The sequence below is a fragment of the Oreochromis aureus genome, linkage group 1 (assembly GCF_013358895.1).
Source record: "Oreochromis aureus strain Israel breed Guangdong linkage group 1, ZZ_aureus, whole genome shotgun sequence".
Taxonomy (NCBI): Eukaryota; Metazoa; Chordata; class Actinopteri; order Cichliformes; family Cichlidae; genus Oreochromis; species Oreochromis aureus.
In genome coordinates, this window is record NC_052942.1 from 9767939 (window position 1) to 9784377 (window position 16439).

The 16439-nt window shown below is 38.5% G+C and overlaps 2 long non-coding RNA genes across 2 annotated transcripts; both read left to right on the forward strand.

The window, feature by feature from the left end:
- The first annotated feature begins 1910 nt into the window (after positions 1–1910).
- On the forward strand, positions 1911–3286 carry LOC120443066. Its single transcript, XR_005615132.1, has 3 exons — positions 1911–2053; positions 2773–2801; positions 3229–3286. It is a non-coding gene; the product is annotated as an uncharacterized LOC120443066 (long non-coding RNA).
- Positions 3287–12718: 9432 nt separating this feature from the next.
- LOC120435170 lies at positions 12719–13556 on the forward strand. Its single transcript, XR_005609577.1, has 4 exons — positions 12719–12913; positions 13082–13198; positions 13315–13418; positions 13514–13556. It is a non-coding gene; the product is annotated as an uncharacterized LOC120435170 (long non-coding RNA).
- The last annotated feature ends 2883 nt before the right edge of the window (positions 13557–16439 follow it).

Sequence of the window (16439 nt, forward strand, 5' to 3'; positions counted from 1 at the left end):
CTCAAAACGAAGCCATCGTTCTTCTCTTTCCAACAGCATGTCTTTCAAAGCTCAGAGATGTAAACCTTTAAAAGTGTGTGGTTCCAAGTGGAGGGATTCACTTTAGTCATTCAGTGATTCAAAGAATATGAACTTTTAATATTCATTCAGATGTTTTCTGACTCTAAATTTTCTGTTCTCATTTCTTAGGTTTTCCAAATTTTAATTTAAAAACTTTTCAGCTATTTTCCAACTTCTTCTGTGTGAACATCAGCTTTCAAAAGTTCTGCACTTTTGTTTTCAGGTTAAAAACTCTGTATTTTCCAGCTCATTCAACATTTTTATTTTTAACTTAAAATTCAGCAATTAATTCATTTCAGTGCATACATTCAGATTCAAGCATTCACACTGCAGTTTCTTCAGAAAATGCACTTTCTAGTTATATTTTATTATATATTCCGTACGTTTTTTGTACTCTATCTCCTTCAAAACCGTTCAACTTAGAAAACCATTCAAACACCGTTAGATTCCTCTTCTTTTGGACATGACTGCTTCTATTTTTCTCATTTTTAACATTTATATTTTTAATTTTATTCAACTTTTTCAACAAAAATTTCCCATGTATTTCAATGGGGAGACCCTTCAAATCCTCATTCAACTTACTCATTTTCAAACTGTATCTACTTCAACATAGGTTGACATAGAGCCACCATTCAAACTTTAAAACGAAGACAAGACATTCAACTATTCAACTTGTATTTATCTTTTCAATATCTGTTATACTTTTCTTCAGTTCCAGTTTAAGTTTCATGATGTTTTTTCAGCCGTTTCAGAGTTTATAATGGGTGTGTATGGGACGGAATGTTGGGGCTAGAGTGAGACAGCTGAACTGCTAGAGTGAGAGGAGCAAAAAAATTAATCTTAAAATTTTTTTAAAACTGCTGCTGTGTCCGCAGCGTTTGCTCTACAGCCATCATTTTACCCTCAAAACGTAGCCATCGCTGTCCTCTTTCATCCAATGTGTTTACTATTGTACTAGGTGTTATGGTTCTTTCATAAATGTCACCAATGCACAGCCTCGTCCCTCCAACTCTTCCATAGACTCTAATGTTAAAATGGCTCAGAAGGTTCGTTTGAAAATCAGAAGAGCATGGTGTCTTTCCATTGTCACCACGTCCATATAATAAACTCCACAGGCATGAAAACTGAGAATTCAGTAGACTAGACATTGCTGGCGCTCACGGTGAAAGAATTTCGTCAATACGACGTGTACTTTTCATTTGGGAGCGATTTGTTTCAGACTGACTTTTCTGTTCATTTTAAGCAGCAAAAGTGAGGTGCATGTCTGTGTGCGTGCCATTGGGTGCAGTCACTATAGCAACCAGGCTCACACCTGCCTGCTTAACGAGCTCTCTCTCACTCTGCCAAGGTTAAACCTAAAAATGTCTGCTGCATCTAAGCAGTTGTAGTAAGATTAACTTTTTCAATAGGTACAATAAGACAGTTTTGACAGGGGTCAGTAGTTAGTATATGCCAACTAAGTAGAGCATTGTGATTGGCACATAGGTTTTTCAGATCTGGGCAGTTGGAGTCAGTTGATGACTTTAAAATCATCCTTTCTGACTGGATAATTAAAGCTTACAGCATCTACCTGTCTGTAGTTGATTTTCCCACATTTTAACTAACGTTTAACTAATCTAATCTCCTTTATTGTCTGTGTTTATAGTCTGTATAGTTTATCTCCCCACTAACAAACTAAAGTAGTCTTAAAATAAAACCCACAAAACAGTTCAAAATGAAATACTTTTTATTTGCTCATGTAATGCCAGTTGCCATATTTTTCTGTATGTCACTCATTCGCTTATACAAAAAGTACCAATTTGTACACTAGTCTAGTGGATTTTTTCCTCTCTATCTCTATGTCTCTTACACACAGAGACTAACACAGACATGTATATGCTCATTATTGCTGTTCAAACTGATGTTCAAATTTCCAAGCACCACCTGAACGCCTCATTTATTTTTAACCCATCACTGGACCAACTGTCATCATTCCGCTTTGCTCTCTGCTGTGGTAAGTACAGTACACTCAGTACTGCACTGTTTTATTTTTATGATGATAAAAATACATGTTTGACATTTAAACTCACATATCAAGTCCAACAGAGTTCAAAGAAAAAAAAAGAAAGAAAAAGAATAACCTTCGCTATCATTTATATTTGTTTATGACGTTTTGCTGTTAGCAGCAGTGCTAACGCTAGCTTCAATGCTAATGCTAGCAACGATGCTAATGTTAGCAACAATGCTAACGCTAGCTATAGTGCTAACACTAGCACTAGCAGTTGTTAACTGACAAAAAGAATATTCCTGTGATATTCCTGTGATATTTCTTGGCGGTCAGTGAGACAAAAGTAACAAATGAGCTTTATTATTGCCATTGTGGCTCAGTTTTAACAGTAAGAGTGCTAGCGCTAGCAGCATTGCTAATGCTAGCTGCAATGCTAACGCTAGCTGCAGTGCTAACACTAACTGAAGTGCTAATGCTAGCCGGAATGCTAGCGCTAGCAGCAATGCTAAGGCTAGTAACAGTCGAACAGTAGCCTTACATAAGTGGAAATACTTCAGGTAATTAGTTTGAATTATAAAATGGTTGCTGTGTCTGTTGGTGTGCTATATTATTCCATAACCTGCTGACTATAAGTTCAGTGTATCATGTCATGTGGGCTTTGTATTTCTGTTAGTCTAATAATACTGTACAGACAACTAACATTATTTCTCGCCTTACACTTTCAGGAACTTGACTGACATCTGTGCTTTGCCTGGTAGGTGTGCACATACTGTAAGAGAAGTATACCAAAATAAAAAAATAATCTGACTTTTATAAGCTGTAAAGTGATGGGTTCAATCTTTCATTCAAACTAGACCTTTTAAACACAATTTTATAATAAATACACATAAGTGCAGCTTAACAATTGGGCTAAAATATTTTTTCAGTACATTTTGTAGTCACACTACATGTGATTAGTTAATGATTCACTCAATCATATTTGTATTAAAAATATTATTGCTGAATTTAAATAAATATTATTTTAAAAAGTGCCCAATTATGCAACTTTTGCACATGGCAGCCAACAACAGTTTAGCTTCAATATTTGTTTTGTCCTTTTCAGTAGTCACAATTAGTTCATACAATTACCATGTGATATAATTTTAATAAAATTATTATTTTTTTTCTTTTTTTGTTCACAGTGTGCAGAAGAACAAGGACCAGATCTCCAGTCTTCTCTGTCACATCCCAACCCCCATCCCTCTATCCTCTGTCCTGCTCCAACTGTTGTCTCTGCCTTCTTTCCATCTGTATTTCACCCTGTGGTTTGTGAGAAATTTTGCCAAACCAAGAATCTTATTGCGGTTTGATTTCAAAACCGTGTCTCTCCTGCTCTGTCTGTTCTCTCTGCTAAATTTTCTCTCTACCTGTTTTTTCACTCTTTGGCTTGCTGCTGAGAAATGCACAAGCCAATAAAGCAATAAAGAGTGCATATTTTGCCTCAACCTTTGAACAAACTGAACAAACAAAGAAAACTCTACGGTTTGATTTCAAAACCGTGTCTTTCCTGCTCTCTGTTCTCTCTGCTAAATTTTCTCTCTACCTGTTTTTCACTCTTTGGCTTGCTGCTGAGAAATGCACAAGCCAATAAAGCAATAAAGAGTGCATATTTTGCCTCAACCTTTGAACAAACTGAACAAAGAAAACTCTGCGGTTTGATTTCCAAGCCGTGTCTCTCCTGCTCTGCCTGTTCTCTCTGCTAAATTTTTCTCTACCTGTTTTTCACTCTTGGCTTGCTGCTGAAAATGCCAAGCCATTAAAGCAATAAAGAGTGCATATTGCCTCTACCTGAGAACAAACTGAACAAATAAAGAAAACTCTAATTCACGGTTTGATTGTCATTTCCCAGCCGTGTCTCTCCTGCTCTGTCTATTCTCTCTTCTAAATTTTTCTCTCTACCTGTTTTTCATTCTGGGCTTGCTGCTAAGTTGTGCCAAGCCAATAAAGAGAGTACATAATATTCTCTCGACTGACAAACTGTCAAACAAACAAAGACATTGTTTCTGAGAAATAAAAACTGAAATATAAAGACAAAGAAAACATCTCCTGCTGTGTGCCACTCTTGTTTTTTGAATACATTTTCTAAAGACTAACAGAAACACTTAAAGGTGTGTAAAATGCCAAAAAGCAGAAAAGTCACAAGCTGCAAAACAACGCTGGAAGAAGTTCCATGAGTTTCACAAAGTACCAACATGTGAACAAACTGAGTGTGATTCTCCTCAGAGCTCTGCAGAAGACCGTGTGTCTGCAAAGACCAATGCTGATGGTGTCAAACAGGCAGGTCGACATGTTCCTGCACATGTAAAACAGGTATCCTATGCAGATGCTGTAAAGACTGGATTGCAGCATGCATTTAATGAACATCAGGTAAACCATAGAGACCAACCTGAGGTGTCAAGTGCCCCGCAGGTGGGTTATGCTGATATTGTGAAAAGAGGCCATCACAGTGATGTGGCAGGGCCATCTCATGCAGAAAGAGTGAACCTTGAAAACCAGCCCTCTGTAACACATGTCTGTGCATCTCACAGTCAGGCTCATCCCAAATATGGAGACTCCAGAAACAGTCAGTGCACATGTAACTCACTCACATTTCTTGCTTTCCTTCATGAGAATGAAAACATAACTACAGCTGACCTTAATCTGGTCTTGGATAAAGGTGATGTGATGTACAAAGAGGCCAAGAAAAGATTCCCCAAGAGTATTCATTTGGCAACCGATGAGCTGCCAGACAAAGTTGATGCTCGCAGGGTCTATGTATCATGTCGACATGACACAGCCTTCCCGGTATGGGACATTTGAAGAACCTCCAGAGGAGGCAGTAGATACCTTTCTCAGCTTAGAAGCAGGACTGAGCTGCCTGTTGTCAGATGTGCAGTATGCCTTACTGATTATGAGTGGATTGTGTATCGCAGTGTTCAGATCCACATCAGGCAAATATGGTTTCTTTGATCCACACTCCAGAACAGCCAGTGGTCTTCCTCTACCACTACAGTCACGTAATCGTGGTACAGCTGTGATGCTGAAATTTACACTCCTCAGTGACATGATTAAGAGGCTCCAGGATTCTTATGAAGGGATGGAGATATCACCCTCTTGTACCTATGAACTGAAGCCTGTGCAGTTCTACAGTATGAGCACAGTCAACCTGAGTGATACTATCACAGACACAGTCTGCAGATCAACAGCTGCCACTGCTGTGGCACCTACTCACTCTGATACAACTGTTGATGAAGCAAACTCCTCTACTCCAAGGAGAAACACAACCACTGGTCTGACTGAGAACATCTTTTGTCAAATGTCCATTTGTACGCCACTGGTGAAACAAAAAGAAGTCCACATGACTAATTTCACATCATATGAAGATCAGAATGAACCTCCTAATATACCAACTGAAGAACTATGCAGTGAATTAAATTTCTTTCCATCAAATGATGCTTTTTCATGTCAATCAAATGCTGCAATAACAAATGTTGCTGCCTGTGATCTTTCTGATATAGTTTTACAAAACTGAAAAAGGTTAATAAACAACAAAGGCACAAAATGAAAAGAAGATTAATGGCATCAGAGAAACCCAGAAATCAGAGAAAAGAAAACCAAAAAAGGAAAGAACGACAAAAATATGCTTCAAATAAAGATTACAAAGAAAAGAAAAATCTTGCACAAGCGAGGCATATAAAAACAATCCTGAAGTCAGACAGAAACATCAACAGTATATTAAAAGACGTTATTTTGAGAATGATGAATTCAGACAGAAACAACAGCAATATATTACAAGATGTTACTGTGAAAATGATGAATTCAGAAACAAACAAAACAATATGTTAAAAGACGTTTTTCTGAGAATGCTACAGTTAGAAAGAAACAACAACAATATATTAAAAGACGCTACTGTGAGAACGATGAATTCAGAAAGAAACAACAACAATATATTAAAAGGCGCTACTGTGAGAACGATGAATTCAGAAAGAAACAACAACAATATATTAAAAGGCGCTACTGTGAGAACAATGAATTTAGAAAGAAACAACAACAATATATTAAAAGGCGCTACTGTGAGAACAATGAATTTAGAAAGAAACAACAACAATATATTAAAAGACGCTACTGTGACAATGCTGAATTTAGACAAAAGCAAAAAAAAGCTATATCACTAAAAGGTATCAAGAGAGCCCAGAATTCAGAGAGAGACAGAGATCTCGAGTGACTCAGCGTTATGCACGTGACAACGCATTCAGAGTAAGACACAGACAACTAATGAAACAACTAATGCGAGACAGGTATCAAAGTAATCTTGCATTCAGGATTATGCACAATATGAGATGTGCCATGAAAATAAAAAGGAAATACAGATGGGTGAACATACAAACCCAGAGAGAGCGACAACAGTGTGATCAACGAGGCCATATCTGTGTTCAAATCACAAATCAAAGCTGGACCATCTTACCCATGTACTGTCTGTTTCAAGGCTTCATTTCCAAACCAAGTGCGACCCTGCACAAGGTCAAATTATGTGAAAAATCCACATGTGGTTGCAACATGTTTGACAGGAAGGTTTGTTCATCTTTGTGATGAAAACTGCAGAAATGAGCAGTGCAATGTGCCTGATGAGAGAAAGAGAGAGTGGATTTGTCACACCTGCCACAGTCATCTTAAAATGGATCCATGCCAGTACTTGCTGTTGCCAATAAACTGGATCTTGCTGATATTCCACCTGAACTGTCTGATCTCAACATACTGGAGAGACATCTCATAGCCAAGTGCATACCATTTGCCAAGATTATTCCTCTTCCCAAAGGCAGACAAAGAGCAATTAGAGGAAATGTGGTCTGTGTCCCATCAGAGGTACAGGAAACTGTTGAAGCATTGCCTCGATTAAGAATTAATTCTCAAGTCATGAGAGTTAAACTGAAGAGACGCTTGTCTTATAAAGGTCATCAGCTGTTTCAGACTGTAAGCTGGTCTAAACTTGTGCAAGCACTGCATAAACTCAAGCAGATTCATCCACAGTATAAGGATGTGAGCATCAGAGATGATGCTGAGCTGTGTGATCCAACACTTCCTGATGAAGATGAGGAGGACGATGATGATGATGATGAAAACATGAATGAGGACGATTACGATGAGGCTGATTTAATGGAAATTGACAGCTGTGAGAAAAATGCACTGAGTGAAGCACAAAATAAAAATGAACAGAATATCGACATGTTACCCTGTGATGGTGAACAACCATGTGAACAGATGAGAGATGATTCAGAGCAAGCAGATGGACTGACTAATGGTGGTTTTGCACTCGAGTCCTGTTTGCAGCCCCTGATGTGGCTGAGGAGATATTATGTTTCAGTGAAGGAATCTACTCTGTTGCTCCTGCAGAGAGAAACAATCCAATAAGTTTTTCAAAACACCTAAACTGGAGGCCATGGCCTCCCTGTGCAGTTTCCTACAGGCCAAAACACACTTGATGAAAGAAGGCTGATCAAAGTATCCCCAGTGGGTATTTCAAATCAAGACTTTTCTGCATTGATGACCGTTTTGCCAAAGACACAAACTATTTGTTCTTTGCACAGTTTGTGACTGAAATACACTTGGCTACTTCCAGCATGACGATACAGTTAAGGAAGGCAAAGCCTTTGACCAGAGATGGGAGAAAATAACCTCAGGCATGTTACAAGATAAACATGAGGTGGAGAAACTGGTGAGAAATAAAGACGCAGTGAGATTCATGCAGCCTCTGAGAGGAACCCCAGCCTATTGGGAGAAAACAACAAGAGATCTTTTGCCATGATCAGACAGTTGGGAACTCCCACGTTCTTTTGCACATTCTCAGTTGCTGAAATGCGCTGGCCTGAAGTGATTGAAGCAATAACAAGGCAGCAAGGTGAACAAGTCAATTTTGAAGGACTCGACTGGTCAGCAAAGTGTGACATCCTGAGAAGCAATCCTGTCACAACAATGCGCATGTTTGACAAGAGAGTTGAAGCATTATTCAGAGATTTACTCTTATCTCCTGCAGAGCCACTTGGCAAAGTCATTGACTACTTTTACAGAGTGGAGTTTCAGCACAGAGGAAGCCCACACATACACTGCCTCCTGTGGGTAGAAGGTGCTCCTGTGTTTGAGGATGATGATGATCAAACTGTTGTTGATTTTATAAACAAATACATCACAGCTCAGCTGCCTGATCCACATAAACAACCTGAACTGTACAAGAAAGTAACAGAAGTGCAAAACACAGTAAGAACCACACAAAGACGTGCTTTAGGAGTTTAAGCTCTGGGTGCCGTTTTGGTTTTCCCAAACCACCCTGCAATGAGACGATGATCACAAGACCCAGTGAGGATGATGAACTGGAGGTAGAAACTGCAAAGAACAAGCTCAGACCACTGAACCAGCTGCTGAATGAGCCTGAAACTGCTTCCATGAGTTTAGAGCAGCTCTTGGCAAGATGCAAGTTGACACATGCAGAATATGAGAGATACCTGAATAAAATGAACACAAGGAGTACGATCATACTAAAGCGTGATCCAAAAGACTCTTGGATAAACAGCTATAATCCACATCTGCTTGAAGCCTGGAACAGTAATATCGACATAAGCTTTGTTTTAGATGCTTTCGGGCGCTGCAAATTATTTAATGAAATATATATCAAAAAGAGGGCGGGCTTTCTGAGTACCTGAAAACTGTCATTGAGAACTCCCATAAAGACAGTGTAAATGAGTGTGATGAAATGAGAGCCGTCATGCAGGCATATTCAAAGAAGCGAGAGATCAGTGCCCAGGAGTGTGTTGCTCGTGCATGTGGTCTTCACATGAAGCAATGTTCACGTGCTGTAATATTCATTCCAACTGATGATAATCCTGTGAAAATGAGTCGTCCCCTGTCAGTTCTGGACAACACAACACCTGAGTCTTCCAATGTTTGGATGACATCTTTGAATGACAAATACAAAGCCAGACCTGAAACACCAGAGTATGAGGAGATGTGCATGGCAGACTTTGCTGCTACTTGCAGGATTGTCTATGGCCAACAGACAAAAGGTAAAGATGTTTTGCCCCTTCTCAATGAGATGGGATTTGTGCAAAGGCGCAAAAACGATAAGCCTGCTATCATCAGATTTCACCGATGCTCACAAGAAAAAAATCCAGAGCAATATTATGGAAGACTGCTTAAACTGTACCTTCCTCATCGCTCAGACAACGAACTGAAAACGCCATCGCTGCCAACCTATCAGGCTTTCTATGGTGCTGGCTGTGTACACCTACCAGGTACTGACCGCCTTGAGTACGTGCAACACATTGTCAAAAGAAACAGAGAAAAATATGAGAAAAACAGTGAGGAGATCGAGAGCGCTGTTGAGGAATATGAGCAGAACAGAGGTGTGATTGACTTAATGGTGTAATCTGGCACCTGAATCAGATCTTGTAAGGTTGCCACTTGTTGAACAAGAAAGAGAGCGAGACAATGAAAATGAACAGGAAGATGTGCCCGACTACAGCCGCCAGGCTGATGCTTCAACAGAAGTCAGAGCCATCAGGGAACCCCTGCTATTGATCCCACATTGTTACGCCAGATGTTTCAGAATCTGAATAAGAAGCAAGCCTGCATATTTTATGCAGTTAGAGACTGGTGCATTAAAAGGGTCTGTTCTCTAAATCCAGAGCAGTTTTTCTTTATATTAATGGTGGTGCTGGAACAGGAAAATCACATCTTATCAAATGCATCTACTCAGAAGCATCTAAGATACTGAGCAAAGTGCCCAGATATGCAGACGACGTTGACATATCAAAACCCACTGTCCTGTTAACTGCTTTCACTGGGACTGCAGCATTTAACATTTCTGGAACAACACTGCATTCTCTTCTCAAGCTCCCTAGAAGCTTAAAACCTCCCATTCAGGGACTTGGCAATCAGCTGGATGAAGTCAGATCAGAACTTTTGAATGCTGAAATAATCGTCATTGACGAAGTGTCTATGGTGTCAAGACATCTCTTTGCATATGTAGATGCAAGACTCAAACAGATCAAAGGGACTCGGAGACCCTTTGGAGGCATGTCAGTCATTGCTGTTGGAGACTTCTATCAGCTACCCCAGTGCGACAGTCAAAACCTCTCTGTGTGCACGACCCGTCCGAGATCGACCTGTGGCGGAGCATTTTCAGATGATCACTCTGACTGAGATTATGCGTCAGAAAGATGATGTTGTCTTTGCTGAGATGCTGAACAGAATCCGTGTGAAAGGAAAGTTGGATGTGCTATGAAGCAGATAGAAATTTGTTGTCACAGGCCATAACTGAACCAGCCCTTTGTCCGACTGATGCGTTGCACATTTTTGCAACTAATAAAGAAGTGGATGCGCACAACTCTGCAACACTGGCTCTGCTCCATACTCATATCATTGACATCCATGCAGATGATTATAGAAAAGATCCTAGAACTGGCAGAATGGCACTACAAGACAGACCATTGAAAGGAGGTAAAACGAGTTACCAGATACACTGAAAGTTGCAGAAGGAGCTCGTGTCATGCTCACCAGAAACATTGACATACAAAATGGTTTGGTTAATGGAGCTTTTGGAAAACTACTTAGAGTAGTTTACTCTGAAAATGACCAACACATCATCAAGCTTGGACTTAAAATGGATAATGAGACATCTGAAAGAATAACCGAACACCAGCAGACGACATGGTGTACATTGAGAGAGCAGAAGAGAATCTAAAGCAGAAAGGAGTGGTACGAAGACAGTTCCCAGTGAAGCTGGCCTTTGCATGTACAATACATAAGGTACAGGGAATGACAACCACATCAGCTGTTGTCTCTCTTAAGAGCATTTTTGAGCCCGGCATGGCCTCACGTAGCTGTCAGTAGAGTGACGTCTCTCAGTGGACTGTATCTTCTTGATATGGAGGAGAAAAAATATTCACCAATCCAGAAATCACTGCAGCGCTTGAGAACATGAGACAAGCCAACCTTGATGACATGATGCCTCTTCTACACGTGATACAAACACTGAGCAGGTCAGAGGTTTTCACCATTGTTCATCATAATACAGAGGGACTGCCAGCTCACATTAATGACATCAAGAATCACCATGAATTGTGTCTAGCAGATGTTTTGTGCCTAACAGAAACACACCTGCGGGGCTCTTTTGTCGCAGAGAGTCTCCACTTGAAAATTACAATTTGTTCAAACGCAACAGACACCTGTCCCACACAAACTTTCCCCAGATGGCAAACAGAAGTGGTGGTGGAGTTGCTGTTTATGTGAAAAGTGACTTTCAAGTGCATGAAAAACAGTACATCCATAATGTAACTGACCTTGAATTTCTGGCTTTAAAGGTTGAAGCACCAGTCAGTGCTCTGATTGCAGTTGTGTACAGACCTCCAGACTACACTCTGAGGCCATTCCTGAAAAACCTGGTAAGCCTATTAGACTCATTAGAGATCATGGACTGTCATCCCATCATAGTGTGTGGTGATTTTAATGAGAATGTTTTATCCAGTGCAAACAAACCAATCCTGGAGCTGTTTGAATCTAGGGGATACGCACAGGTCATCACTGCCCCTACCACAGAGAAGAACACACTGCTTGACCTAATTTTCATTTCTCAGCCAGAGCGATGTCTCCATTCTGGAGTCATGAAGACCTACCATAGTTACCATGACCCTGTATACTGTGTATTGTCCTGTGATGATTCATGAACTATATCTTTGAATACAGTAAGTAATTTCTATATTTTTGAATGACTTAAGAAAGTAGAGCGATATTTAAAAGTTGACTTAAGAAAAATGCCCTGCATTGCAGTATAATGTTTGAATTTTTTACATAAAATACAATTACATGAATTAAGTAATGATATCAGTAAAATATGACAATTATATTTATTACAGAAAATCTAAAAATCAGTAATCTATGAATGTCAGAAAAATCAAATATAGCAGTTTAAAACGAACCGTGCAGGCATATCCTCTCTTCAGCCAGGCTTCAAAATCCTGCCAGGCTGCCCCAGTCTCACTGTGGCTGGGAGGGAGGGAGGGTGGACCAGAGGATTGCCCACACAACACATAAATGTTCAACAGCTTCTTCATTGTTTCTGAATAAACAACAATGACTAAAGGTTGCTTTTAAAAAAAAAAAAAAAAAGAAAAGAAAAAAAAAAAAAAAAACCTAATTACAGCAATAATGACAGTTAAGCCAGTTTATCTGTGCCTCTATTTTGAAATAATATTTACAAAATGTTATTGATTTCAGTTTATTATAATCTTTAAACTTTTTCAAAAGTATATGATTATATTTTTGGACAAATCTTTCGATGAAACATACATTTTATGAGTTTTTATCATGTTTCAGCCAGTGCATTTATCAGGGTGGGTCTGGGTCTGGGATGATAAATGCACTGGTTGATAACTGCACATTTCTGGCCAGAAATGTTTCAGCAGTGTTACATATGTACTACATATGTTTCACTTGCTTTTTGTTACCAGCTGATACCCTACATTTGTATAGACATTGGATGGTGTGAGGCTGGGGAGTTGAGTGGAGTGAGTAGGCGGGAGTTGAATGTGGGGGGGTACGGTGGGAGGTTGTTAGGTTTCTTTTCTTTCTTTTTTTTTTGTTAAGAGAGACACAGTCCTCCTGTGTCTTCTCCAAGCTTCACATGTAAAATCCAACAGTGTGAAGCACATAGCAGCCAGAAACTGTAATGCCACAGATCAGAGAGGCTTCATCATCACCATCTTCATCGCCGTACGATCAGAGCGTGAGACTTCACATCTGGAGCACAGGAGAGATTCTGTGATAAGTCCTCCTTCTAGCTTGTCCCACTAGCAGTCGGTGAGATTTACTCACAACAAAAAGGGTTAATGACATTATTTTCATGGAAACATGTATTAATTCTTTGTAAAGTGTTTAAATTGTGTTTTCACTTGACCTTATGAGTGCTATTTTGAGTGTATTTTAATATCTGTACTTAGGTGTTTCCTCTGTGATCCATCCCTTCAGAGCTGAGACACTCAGGACTGAACAGACTGCACAGCTTCTGTGACTGAGCCTACAAAACACCTTCTTTGAAACCACACATGATAGAAGGGCTTTACGTTTGCAGCAGCACTACTAAAGGTATTCAGTTTATTACAGGATGTGTTTGTTTCTTAGGACCAGCTCTAAGTGCACACTACCTAACATATACACCTTTCTGTTTATTGCAAACCAACTACTCTGGATCATATGGCCAGTCGGCAGGAATGTTGCTGCAGGAAAACATCCCTGCAGATCACCATCATTGTCAGACTGACTGTGCCTCCTTTGTGCAGTGTCAAGATCCTCCCTAAATGAGTGTGTAAGTTCATTATTTTATTCCTTTGACAAGACAAGTATCACTGATATTTACATTTACAACTACATATGTTCCTGTTTTCTGCTCTTCTTTTAAAGTCCTCAGCTATCCTGCTTCTGTGCTGCTTGCCACACATCAAACACTGGCCGGATGACAGGGAGGATCCACTCTGAAGTCACTGGACATGATGAGGATCATATGGGACTTTATAGTTTCACAGAAATGTTGTGCTCTTTGATTACAGGTTTTAAATGGACATAATGACTGCCTCTCTCTGATCAACAGGCTAAAGGATTGTTTTCATTGTTAGTGCTCTGTACAATGTATGCTTATTTAACATTTCATCACAGAGCAAACCTTTATTTATTTAACATATTTTTATTTTGTTTTAATGTTGAATTAACTGTGGGGATTTTTTAAGTGGGCACTCAGGATGTCATATGACCAGAAATGTGGTAACTGGAATTCAACAGTATGTAAAGAAAGAATCTGCTAAGAACAAAACACACACAAAAACCCCCAAGAGAACTCAAATTCATTCCATGTAATCCAGTCTAAAACATTTTAAACTGCTGAACAGCAACACAAACAGTGTTAAAGAAACAGTGTTAACAGAATAATTATGATGAGTTTGTACCAAAGTTTCAGGTCACATGGCACACCTAGTGTGTAGTGTGGGGTATCAGCTGGTAAGTATAGGTTTTTTCATATTTGTGTCCTTAGAGTTCAGATAGATTAAGCCTTGTGTATAATAATTAGTCATAATCACAACTCAAAGTCAGGGACTAACTAAATTTGTGACTTTGTGTCTGAGCCCAGGTTAAAACACTGTGTAAAAAAAAGCATTTAGTGGCATGGCTGAACAATGCTGTAAACTAATGATACTTATTTATCCACAAAAGGACTAATGTGTTTATTTGATTATTTGTATGTGTTAAACTGTGTCACCACCTTAGGCTTTCGTTTGAGTTCACTCAAAATCTCTATACAGTTCTCTTTTACCACTGTGTGGACACTGTTTACAATAAAAACATAAAAAGAATGAGTAATAAAAAGATGTGTAGACAGATCAGTAGACCGATAGAAACAGCTGTTCAGCCATGTTCTAAGAAACCAACACAATTTAAAGGTTCAGGATTGTGGTTTTAAAAGTTGAATTTTCATGTATTTCATATGTTGCTTATTATTTTTATTTGCTTATTTAATTTTGTTATTTTTATTTATTCTCCTGTGAAGTGTTTAACAAAAAAGCTACTTTAATTTCAATTTTATTTGTTTATTATTTGGTAATTTGTTCTTTAAGAATCGAGTCTGTGCCAAAACTAAAGTTGAACAGACACATGACAGGATCAGATTATTAACACCTTAAAACATTGCAAACGTCTCTCTTTTAAAATGATTTTTATTGTATTTCGAAAAAAACATTTGTTGAATTAATTTAAGTTCTTTTCAGAAAGAAGCTGTACAATATGACTTAAGATTTTTATGTTATTTTCTATGACATACAAAACAAATTGATGTATGTAATACCATTAAACATGATATACACATGTGTATATGCCTGAAAACATTATCCTGGATATTAAAGCTTGTATTTTCTCCAGAATGTTTGTTCATCTTTTCAGTTCAATTCAACAAATTTGTTTTTACAATTATTTTTATTATTTTTTATGAATTAGAGATTTATAATACATAATTCCACTCTTTAAGTGATTAGAAGAATATGAACTTTTGTTTTTCATTCAGAGGTTTTCTGACTAAATTTTCTTTTGTCATTACTCATCTTTTTCTAATTTATATTTTAAACATGTTCAGCTATTTTCCAACTTCTTCTGTGTGAAAATCAGCTTTCAAAAGTTCTGCACTTTTGTTTTCAGGTTACAAATTCTGTATTTTCCAGCTAATTCAGCATTTTTAGCTTAATATTCAGTATTTAATTCATTTCAGTGCATACATTCAGATTCAAGCATTCACACTGCAGTTTCTTCAGAAAATGCACTTTCTAGTTAGTGTGAATGCTTGTAAAAGCATTCACAGTATTGTTGTTGTAATCTTTATTATTATTATATATTCCGACGCTTTTTTTGGCATCTATCTCCTTCAAAACCGTTCAACTTAGAAAAACCATTCAAACACCGTTAGATTCCTCTTCTTTTGGACATGACTGCTTCTACTTTTCTCATTTATAACATTTATATTTTTAAAATTATTCAACTTTTTTCAACAAAAATTTCCCATGTATTTCAATGGGGAGACCCTTCAAATCCTCATTCAACTTACTCATTTTCAAACTGTATCTACTTTAACATACGTTGACATAGAGCCACCATTCAAACTTTAAAACGAAGACAAGACATTCAACTATTCAACTTGTATTTATCTTTTCAATATGTATTATCCTTTTCTTCAGTTCCAGTTTAAGTTTCATGATGATTTTTCAGCCGTTTCAGAGTTTATAATGGGTGTGTATGGGACGGAATGTTGGGGCTAGAGTGAGAAGGCTCAACTGCCAGAGTGAGAGGAGCGAAAAAATTAATCTGAAAATCTTTTTTAAAACTGCTGCTGTGTCCGCAGCGTTTGCTCTACAGGTATGATTTTACCCTCAAAACGTAGCCATCGCTGTCCTCTTTCATCCAATGTGTTTACTATTGTACTAGGTGTTATGGTTCTTTCATAAATGTCACCAAAGCACAGCCTCCTCCCTCCAACTCCTCCATAGACTCTAATGTTAAAATGGCTCAGAAGGTTCGTTTGAAAATCAGAAGAGCATGGTGTTTTTACACTGTCACCACGTCCATATAATAAACTCCACAGGCATGAAAACTGAGAATTAGGTAGACTGGACATTGCTGCCGCTCACGGTGAAAGAATTTCGTCAATAGGACCTGTACTTTTCATTTGGGAGCAATTTGTTTCGACCTGACTTTTCTGTTCATTTTAAGCAGCAAAAGTGAGGTGCATGTCTGTGTGCGTGTGTACTAAGCCATTGGGTGCAGTTACTATAGCAACCAGGCTCACACCTGC